The sequence below is a fragment of the Lissotriton vulgaris genome, chromosome 1_1, assembly GCF_964263255.1.
Source record: "Lissotriton vulgaris chromosome 1_1, aLisVul1.2, whole genome shotgun sequence".
NCBI classification, from domain to species: domain Eukaryota; kingdom Metazoa; phylum Chordata; class Amphibia; order Caudata; family Salamandridae; genus Lissotriton; species Lissotriton vulgaris.
In genome coordinates this window covers 199,713,461-199,721,368 of record NC_141685.1, presented here as the reverse complement: position 1 = coordinate 199,721,368, position 7,908 = coordinate 199,713,461, and the positions used below count along the sequence as shown (strand labels likewise).

General features: G+C 49.1%; 15 non-coding genes across 15 annotated transcripts in view; 10 read left to right on the top strand and 5 right to left on the bottom strand.

Annotated features, from left to right (window-relative positions):
* The window catches only part of TRNAN-GUU (transfer RNA asparagine (anticodon GUU)), a 74-nt gene extending 36 nt beyond the window's left edge, over nucleotides 1-38 (top strand). Inside the window, exon 1 of the tRNA in view lies at nucleotides 1-38. This exon is cut by the window's left edge and continues 36 nt beyond it. This is a non-coding gene — a tRNA (tRNA-Asn).
* Nucleotides 39-274: 236 nt separating this feature from the next.
* TRNAW-CCA (transfer RNA tryptophan (anticodon CCA)) lies at nucleotides 275-346 on the top strand. Its single transcript has one exon. It is a non-coding gene; the product is annotated as a tRNA-Trp (tRNA).
* Nucleotides 347-417: 71 nt separating this feature from the next.
* Nucleotides 418-488, bottom strand: TRNAG-GCC (transfer RNA glycine (anticodon GCC)). The gene has a single exon. It is a non-coding gene; the product is annotated as a tRNA-Gly (tRNA).
* Nucleotides 489-1,649: 1,161 nt separating this feature from the next.
* Nucleotides 1,650-1,723, top strand: TRNAN-GUU (transfer RNA asparagine (anticodon GUU)). Its single transcript has one exon. It is a non-coding gene; the product is annotated as a tRNA-Asn (tRNA).
* Nucleotides 1,724-1,959: 236 nt separating this feature from the next.
* On the top strand, nucleotides 1,960-2,031 carry TRNAW-CCA (transfer RNA tryptophan (anticodon CCA)). The gene has a single exon. It is a non-coding gene; the product is annotated as a tRNA-Trp (tRNA).
* A 71-nt stretch (nucleotides 2,032-2,102) lies between these two features.
* On the bottom strand, nucleotides 2,103-2,173 carry TRNAG-GCC (transfer RNA glycine (anticodon GCC)). Its single transcript has one exon. It is a non-coding gene; the product is annotated as a tRNA-Gly (tRNA).
* A 1,161-nt stretch (nucleotides 2,174-3,334) lies between these two features.
* On the top strand, nucleotides 3,335-3,408 carry TRNAN-GUU (transfer RNA asparagine (anticodon GUU)). The gene has a single exon. It is a non-coding gene; the product is annotated as a tRNA-Asn (tRNA).
* A 236-nt stretch (nucleotides 3,409-3,644) lies between these two features.
* Nucleotides 3,645-3,716, top strand: TRNAW-CCA (transfer RNA tryptophan (anticodon CCA)). Its single transcript has one exon. It is a non-coding gene; the product is annotated as a tRNA-Trp (tRNA).
* Nucleotides 3,717-3,787: 71 nt separating this feature from the next.
* Nucleotides 3,788-3,858, bottom strand: TRNAG-GCC (transfer RNA glycine (anticodon GCC)). Its single transcript has one exon. It is a non-coding gene; the product is annotated as a tRNA-Gly (tRNA).
* A 1,161-nt stretch (nucleotides 3,859-5,019) lies between these two features.
* TRNAN-GUU (transfer RNA asparagine (anticodon GUU)) lies at nucleotides 5,020-5,093 on the top strand. Its single transcript has one exon. It is a non-coding gene; the product is annotated as a tRNA-Asn (tRNA).
* A 236-nt stretch (nucleotides 5,094-5,329) lies between these two features.
* TRNAW-CCA (transfer RNA tryptophan (anticodon CCA)) lies at nucleotides 5,330-5,401 on the top strand. Its single transcript has one exon. It is a non-coding gene; the product is annotated as a tRNA-Trp (tRNA).
* Nucleotides 5,402-5,472: 71 nt separating this feature from the next.
* On the bottom strand, nucleotides 5,473-5,543 carry TRNAG-GCC (transfer RNA glycine (anticodon GCC)). Its single transcript has one exon. It is a non-coding gene; the product is annotated as a tRNA-Gly (tRNA).
* Nucleotides 5,544-6,688: 1,145 nt separating this feature from the next.
* Nucleotides 6,689-6,762, top strand: TRNAN-GUU (transfer RNA asparagine (anticodon GUU)). The gene has a single exon. It is a non-coding gene; the product is annotated as a tRNA-Asn (tRNA).
* Nucleotides 6,763-6,998: 236 nt separating this feature from the next.
* On the top strand, nucleotides 6,999-7,070 carry TRNAW-CCA (transfer RNA tryptophan (anticodon CCA)). The gene has a single exon. It is a non-coding gene; the product is annotated as a tRNA-Trp (tRNA).
* A 71-nt stretch (nucleotides 7,071-7,141) lies between these two features.
* On the bottom strand, nucleotides 7,142-7,212 carry TRNAG-GCC (transfer RNA glycine (anticodon GCC)). The gene has a single exon. It is a non-coding gene; the product is annotated as a tRNA-Gly (tRNA).
* Nucleotides 7,213-7,908: the final 696 nt, after the last annotated feature.

Here is a 7,908-nt window from a genome sequence, read left to right as displayed (position 1 = left end):
TAACCGAAAGGTTGGTGGTTCAAGCCCACCCAGGGACGTAGCCTTTTGTCTGCATGAAACACAGATACGTACCTTTGCTCTTTCCTGCGTGCGATCCTTTCCCTGAATAGTTCAATCCTCAGCGTTCTCACTGCACCTGCAGTCAATTTCAATAATTAGGATAGAAAACAAAAGGCCAAGCCCTGTAATACAACCGTAGGCATATAAGCAGAGGAAAATAAGTCAAAAGGCCCACAGCATTTGTTCATCTGGCATCAAAGGCTGCAAGTGTAAGGACCTCGTGGCGCAACGGTAGCGCGTCTGACTCCAGATCAGAAGGTTGCGTGTTCAAATCACGTCGGGGTCACTGCTTACCATTTTATTCCCCACTGAGTTCATATATATCATTTCGAAAACAAAGTCAAAAGAAAGCAACCTTGCATTGGCCGGGAATCGAACCCGGGCCTCCCTCGTGGCAGGCGAGAATTCTACCACTGAACCACCAATGCTTCACATGGTGTGTTCACAGCAAGAGCTCTGTCCAAGACAGTGGTCAGGTTCACACACTTAAATTGTACACATATGAACAAAGTGTGCGCAGCAGACATGATAACGCCAACGTTTCACATGATGATGGCAAGAATCAGATGCAGGAGACTATAAGTAATAATGTCTTTGCATTTGCTGAGGTCACTGGCTTGGTACTAGAGTTGTGGTTATCAGGGCATGATGGCAGGCTGCTCCTGACAGAAGTGGCTCACAGAATGCACCCGCCAGATCACCAGCACTATTGTGTTTCAGATCATGTCACTGAACTCTCCTCCTGGAAAATCCTTCCCACTGGCTTTGCCAGATTCTGTGTCTTCCCCAAAATGCTGGGGTGAAACGGGCAGAGTTCTGCGCCCTGCGCCCTTTTACGCGTCCCTAACGCCATCCCAACGCGCCCTGGTCGGGCACAGCCCTGGTCGAACTTAGATCACTGGAGCCTCTGGAGATCAAGAACTCCAGAAGCCTAGGGTCAGGCCTATTGCAGAGGCATCTTGTGCCTGGCCATTCCGGGATTGTTGTGTTTCAGGGCCTAGCCATCAATACTCCTGGGATTTCTTTCCATGAGAACCCTCATGTCCCTGTCCTCCCACAAGCCTGAGCTATTATGTGAAATAAAGTGTGCTCTGTGGGCCTTCCCCTATGTGCTCTCTGCCTAATCTCTTTCTCCCAAGCTGAGCTCTGCAGGTAAATGTATCTATCTGACTGAGGGGCTAGGGAGGGCCTTTCCCAGCAGTCTTACAAGCCAAGAGTTCAGAGAAAGCACCTGCTCTGGGAAGGAGACTCTGCTCACAGAGAAGACAAGTCCAACATAACACAGTGAAGATGGGATGGGCAAGACACACGCCTCACGGGCTGGTAGCACGCAAACAGAGGAGCAGGGAGCTACGCTAAGCAGGCAAAGAGAAAAGTCATGTATGAGTCTCATGCACTGTGACCGGTAGTAATACTGGCTCTAACACCATTAGACAGTAGTCTACACATCATAAATTACAACAGTAACAAGACACTAAGCAAATGACAAATGCTGTATGGCATAAAGACGCCTTATATAATACAAGCTCCAGGCAGGCGCACACATGTCAAGACATATATTGAGTCTCAGGAAATGTATACAGTCAATAGTCTCTGTGGCGCAATCGGTTAGCGCGTTCGGCTGTTAACCGAAAGGTTGGTGGTTCAAGCCCACCCAGGGACGTAGCCTTTTGTCTGCATGAAACACAGATACGTACCTTTGCTCTTTCCTGCGTGCGATCCTTTCCCTGAATAGTTCAATCCTCAGCGTTCTCACTGCACCTGCAGTCAATTTCAATAATTAGGATAGAAAACAAAAGGCCAAGCCCTGTAATACAACCGTAGGCATATAAGCAGAGGAAAATAAGTCAAAAGGCCCACAGCATTTGTTCATCTGGCATCGAAGGCTGCAAGTGTAAGGACTTCGTGGCGCAACGGTAGCGCGTCTGACTCCAGATCAGAAGGTTGCGTGTTCAAATCACGTCGGGGTCACTGCTTACCATTTTATTCCCCACTGAGTTCATATATATCATTTCGAAAACAAAGTCAAAAGAAAGCAACCTTGCATTGGCCGGGAATCGAACCCGGGCCTCCCGCGTGGCAGGCGAGAATTCTACCACTGAACCACCAATGCTTCACATGGTGTGTTCACAGCAAGAGCTCTGTCCAAGACAGTGGTCAGGTTCACACACTTAAATTGTACACATATGAACAAAGTGTGCGCAGCAGACATGATAACGCCAACGTTTCACATGATGATGGCAAGAATCAGATGCAGGAGACTATAAGTAATAATGTCTTTGCATTTGCTGAGGTCACTGGCTTGGTACTAGAGTTGTGGTTATCAGGGCATGATGGCAGGCTGCTCCTGACAGAAGTGGCTCACAGAATGCACCCGCCAGATCACCAGCACTATTGTGTTTCAGATCATGTCACTGAACTCTCCTCCTGGAAAATCCTTCCCACTGGCTTTGCCAGATTCTGTGTCCTCCCCAAAATGCTGGGGTGAAACGGGCAGAGTTCTGCGCCCTGCGCCCCTTTACGCGTCCCTAACGCCATCCCAACGCGCCCTGGTCGGGCACAGCCCTGGTCGGGCTTAGATCACTGGAGCCTCTGGAGATCAAGAACTCCGGAAGCCTAGGGTCAGGCCTATTGCAGAGGCATCTTGTGCCTGGCCATTCCGGGATTGTTGTGTTTCAGGGCCTAGCCATCAATACTCCTGCGATTTCTTTCCATGAGAACCCTCATGTCCCTGTCCTCCCACAAGCCCGAGCTTTTATGTAAAATAAAGTGTGCTCTGTGGGCCTTCCCCTATGTGCTCTCTGCCTAATCTCTTTCTCCCAAGCTGAGCTCTGCAGGTAAATGTATCTATCTGACTGAGGGGCTAGGGAGGGCCTTTCCCAGCAGTCTTACAAGCCAAGAGTTCAGAGAAAGCACCTGCTCTGGGAAGGAGACTCTGCTCACAGAGAAGACAAGTCCAACATAACACAGTGAAGATGGGATGGGCAAGACACACGCCTCACGGGCTGGTAGCACGCAAACAGAGGAGCAGGGAGCTACGCTAAGCAGGCAAAGAGAAAAGTCATGTATGAGTCTCATGCACTGTGACCGGTAGTAATACTGGCTCTAACACCATTAGACAGTAGTCTACACATCATAAATTACAACAGTAACAAGACACTAAGCAAATGACAAATGCTGTATGGCATAAAGACGCCTTATATAATACAAGCTCCAGGCAGGCGCACACATGTCAAGACATATATTGAGTCTCAGGAAATGTATACAGTCAATAGTCTCTGTGGCGCAATCGGTTAGCGCGTTCGGCTGTTAACCGAAAGGTTGGTGGTTCAAGCCCACCCAGGGACGTAGCCTTTTGTCTGCATGAAACACAGATACGTACCTTTGCTCTTTCCTGCGTGCGATCCTTTCCCTGAATAGTTCAATCCTCAGCGTTCTCACTGCACCTGCAGTCAATTTCAATAATTAGGATAGAAAACAAAAGGCCAAGCCCTGTAATACAACCGTAGGCATATAAGCAGAGGAAAATAAGTCAAAAGGCCCACAGCATTTGTTCATCTGGCATCAAAGGCTGCAAGTGTAAGGACCTCGTGGCGCAACGGTAGCGCGTCTGACTCCAGATCAGAAGGTTGCGTGTTCAAATCACGTCGGGGTCACTGCTTACCATTTTATTCCCCACTGAGTTCATATATATCATTTCGAAAACAAAGTCAAAAGAAAGCAACCTTGCATTGGCCGGGAATCGAACCCGGGCCTCCCTCGTGGCAGGCGAGAATTCTACCACTGAACCACCAATGCTTCACATGGTGTGTTCACAGCAAGAGCTCTGTCCAAGACAGTGGTCAGGTTCACACACTTAAATTGTACACATATGAACAAAGTGTGCGCAGCAGACATGATAACGCCAACGTTTCACATGATGATGGCAAGAATCAGATGCAGGAGACTATAAGTAATAATGTCTTTGCATTTGCTGAGGTCACTGGCTTGGTACTAGAGTTGTGGTTATCAGGGCATGATGGCAGGCTGCTCCTGACAGAAGTGGCTCACAGAATGCACCCGCCAGATCACCAGCACTATTGTGTTTCAGATCATGTCACTGAACTCTCCTCCTGGAAAATCCTTCCCACTGGCTTTGCCAGATTCTGTGTCCTCCCCAAAATGCTGGGGTGAAACGGGCAGAGTTCTGCGCCCTGCGCCCCTTTACGCGTCCCTAACGCCATCCCAACGCGCCCTGGTCGGGCACAGCCCTGGTCGAACTTAGATCACTGGAGCCTCTGGAGATCAAGAACTCCAGAAGCCTAGGGTCAGGCCTATTGCAGAGGCATCTTGTGCCTGGCCATTCCGGGATTGTTGTGTTTCAGGGCCTAGCCATCAATACTCCTGGGATTTCTTTCCATGAGAACCCTCATGTCCCTGTCCTCCCACAAGCCCGAGCTTTTATGTAAAATAAAGTGTGCTCTGTGGGCCTTCCCCTATGTGCTCTCTGCCTAATCTCTTTCTCCCAAGCTGAGCTCTGCAGGTAAATGTATCTATCTGACTGAGGGGCTAGGGAGGGCCTTTCCCAGCAGTCTTACAAGCCAAGAGTTCAGAGAAAGCACCTGCTCTGGGAAGGAGACTCTGCTCACAGAGAAGACAAGTCCAACATAACACAGTGAAGATGGGATGGGCAAGACACACGCCTCACGGGCTGGTAGCACGCAAACAGAGGAGCAGGGAGCTACGCTAAGCAGGCAAAGAGAAAAGTCATGTATGAGTCTCATGCACTGTGACCGGTAGTAATGCTGGCTCTAACACCATTAGACAGTAGTCTACACATCATAAATTACAACAGTAACAAGACACTAAGCAAATGACAAATGCTGTATGGCATAAAGACGCCTTATATAATACAAGCTCCAGGCAGGTGCACACATGTCAAGACATATATTGAGTCTCAGGAAATGTATACAGTCAATAGTCTCTGTGGCGCAATCGGTTAGCGCGTTCGGCTGTTAACCGAAAGGTTGGTGGTTCAAGCCCACCCAGGGACGTTGCCTTTTGTCTGCATGAAACACAGATACGTACCTTTGCTCTTTCCTGCGTGCGATCCTTTCCCTGAATAGGTCAATCCTCAGCGTTCTCACTGCACCTGCAGTCAATTTCAATAATTAGGATAGAAAACAAAAGGCCAAGCCCTGTAATACAACCGTAGGCATATAAGCAGAGGAAAATAAGTCAAAAGGCCCACAGCATTTGTTCATCTGGCATCGAAGGCTGCAAGTGTAAGGACCTCGTGGCGCAACGGTAGCGCGTCTGACTCCAGATCAGAAGGTTGCGTGTTCAAATCACGTCGGGGTCACTGCTTACCATTTTATTCCCCACTGAGTTCATATATATCATTTCGAAAACAAAGTCAAAAGAAAGCAACCTTGCATTGGCCGGGAATCGAACCCGGGCCTCCCGCGTGGCGGGCGAGAATTCTACCACTGAACCACCAATGCTTCACATGGTGTGTTCACAGCAAGAGCTCTGTCCAAGACAGTGGTCAGGTTCACACACTTAAATTGTACACATATGAACAAAGTGTGCGCAGCAGACATGATAACGCCAACGTTTCACATGATGGTGGCAAGAATCAGATGCAGGAGACTATAAGTAATAATGTCTTTGCATTTGCTGAGGTCACTGGCTTGGTACTAGAGTTGTGGTTATCAGGGCATGATGGCAGGCTGCTCCTGACAGAAGTGGCTCACAGAATGCACCCGCCAGATCACCAGCACTATTGTGTTTCAGATCATGTCACTGAACTCTCCTCCTGGAAAATCCTTCCCACTGGCTTTGCCAGATTCTGTGTCCTCCCCAAAATGCTGGGGTGAAACGGGCAGAGTTCTGCGCCCTGCGCCCCTTTACGCGTCCCTAATGCCATCCCAACGCGCCCTGGTCGGGCTTAGATCACTGGAGCCTCTGGAGATCAAGAACTCCGGAAGCCTAGGGTCAGGCCTATTGCAGAGGCATCTTGTGCCTGGCCATTCCGGGATTGTTGTGTTTCAGGGCCTAGCCATCAATACTCCTGGGATTTCTTTCCAGGAGAACCCTCATGTCCCTGTCCTCCCACAAGCCCGAGCTTTTATGTAAAATAAAGTGTGCTCTGTGGGCCTTCCCCTATGTGCTCTCTGCCTAATCTCTTTCTCCCAAGCTGAGCTCTGCAGGTAAATGTATCTATCTGACTGAGGGGCTAGGGAGGGCCTTTCCCAGCAGTCTTACAAGCCAAGAGTTCAGAGAAAGCACCTGCTCTGGGAAGGAGACTCTGCTCACAGAGAAGACAAGTCCAACATAACACAGTGAAGATGGGATGGGCAAGACACACGCCTCACGGGGTGGTAGCACGCAAACAGAGGAGCAGGGAGCTACGCTAAGCAGGCAAAGAGAAAAGTCATGTATGAGTCTCATGCACTGTGACCGGTAGTAATACTGGCTCTAACACCATTAGACAGTAGTCTACACATCATAAATTACAACAGTAACAAGACACTAAGCAAATGACAAATGCTGTATGGCATAAAGACGCCTTATATAATACAAGCTCCAGGCAGGCGCACACATGTCAAGACATATATTGAGTCTCAGGAAATGTATACAGTCAATAGTCTCTGTGGCGCAATCGGTTAGCGCGTTTGGCTGTTAACCGAAAGGTTGGTGGTTCAAGCCCACCCAGGGACGTAGCCTTTTGTCTGCATGAAACACAGATACGTACCTTTGCTCTTTCCTGCGTGCGATCCTTTCCCTGAATAGTTCAATCCTCAGCGTTCTCACTGCACCTGCAGTCAATTTCAATAATTAGGATAGAAAACAAAAGGCCAAGCCCTGTAATACAACCGTAGGCATATAAGCAGAGGAAAATAAGTCAAAAGGCCCACAGCATTTGTTCATCTGGCATCGAAGGCTGCAAGTGTAAGGACTTCGTGGCGCAACGGTAGCGCGTCTGACTCCAGATCAGAAGGTTGCGTGTTCAAATCACGTCGGGGTCACTGCTTACCATTTTATTCCCCACTGAGTTCATATATATCATTTCGAAAACAAAGTCAAAAGAAAGCAACCTTGCATTGGCCGGGAATCGAACCCGGGCCTCCCGCGTGGCAGGCGAGAATTCTACCACTGAACCACCAATGCTTCACATGGTGTGTTCACAGCAAGAGCTCTGTCCAAGACAGTGGTCAGGTTCACACACTTAAATTGTACACATATGAACAAAGTGTGCGCAGCAGACATGATAACGCCAACGTTTCACATGATGATGGCAAGAATCAGATGCAGGAGACTATAAGTAATAATGTCTTTGCATTTGCTGAGGTCACTGGCTTGGTACTAGAGTTGTGGTTATCAGGGCATGATGGCAGGCTGCTCCTGACAGAAGTGGCTCACAGAATGCACCCGCCAGATCACCAGCACTATTGTGTTTCAGATCATGTCACTGAACTCTCCTCCTGGAAAATCCTTCCCACTGGCTTTGCCAGATTCTGTGTCCTCCCCAAAATGCTGGGGTGAAACGGGCAGAGTTCTGCGCCCTGCGCCCCTTTACGCGTCCCTAACGCCATCCCAACGCGCCCTGGTCGGGCTTAGATCACTGGAGCCTCTGGAGATCAAGAACTCCGGAAGCCTAGGGTCAGGCCTATTGCAGAGGCATCTTGTGCCTGGCCATTCCGGGATTGTTGTGTTTCAGGGCCTAGCCATCAATACTCCTGGGATTTCTTTCCATGAGAACCCTCATGTCCCTGTCCTCCCACAAGCCCGAGCTTTTATGTAAAATAAAGTGTGCTCTGTGGGCCTTCCCCTATGTGCTCTCTGCCTAATCTCTTTCTCCCAAGC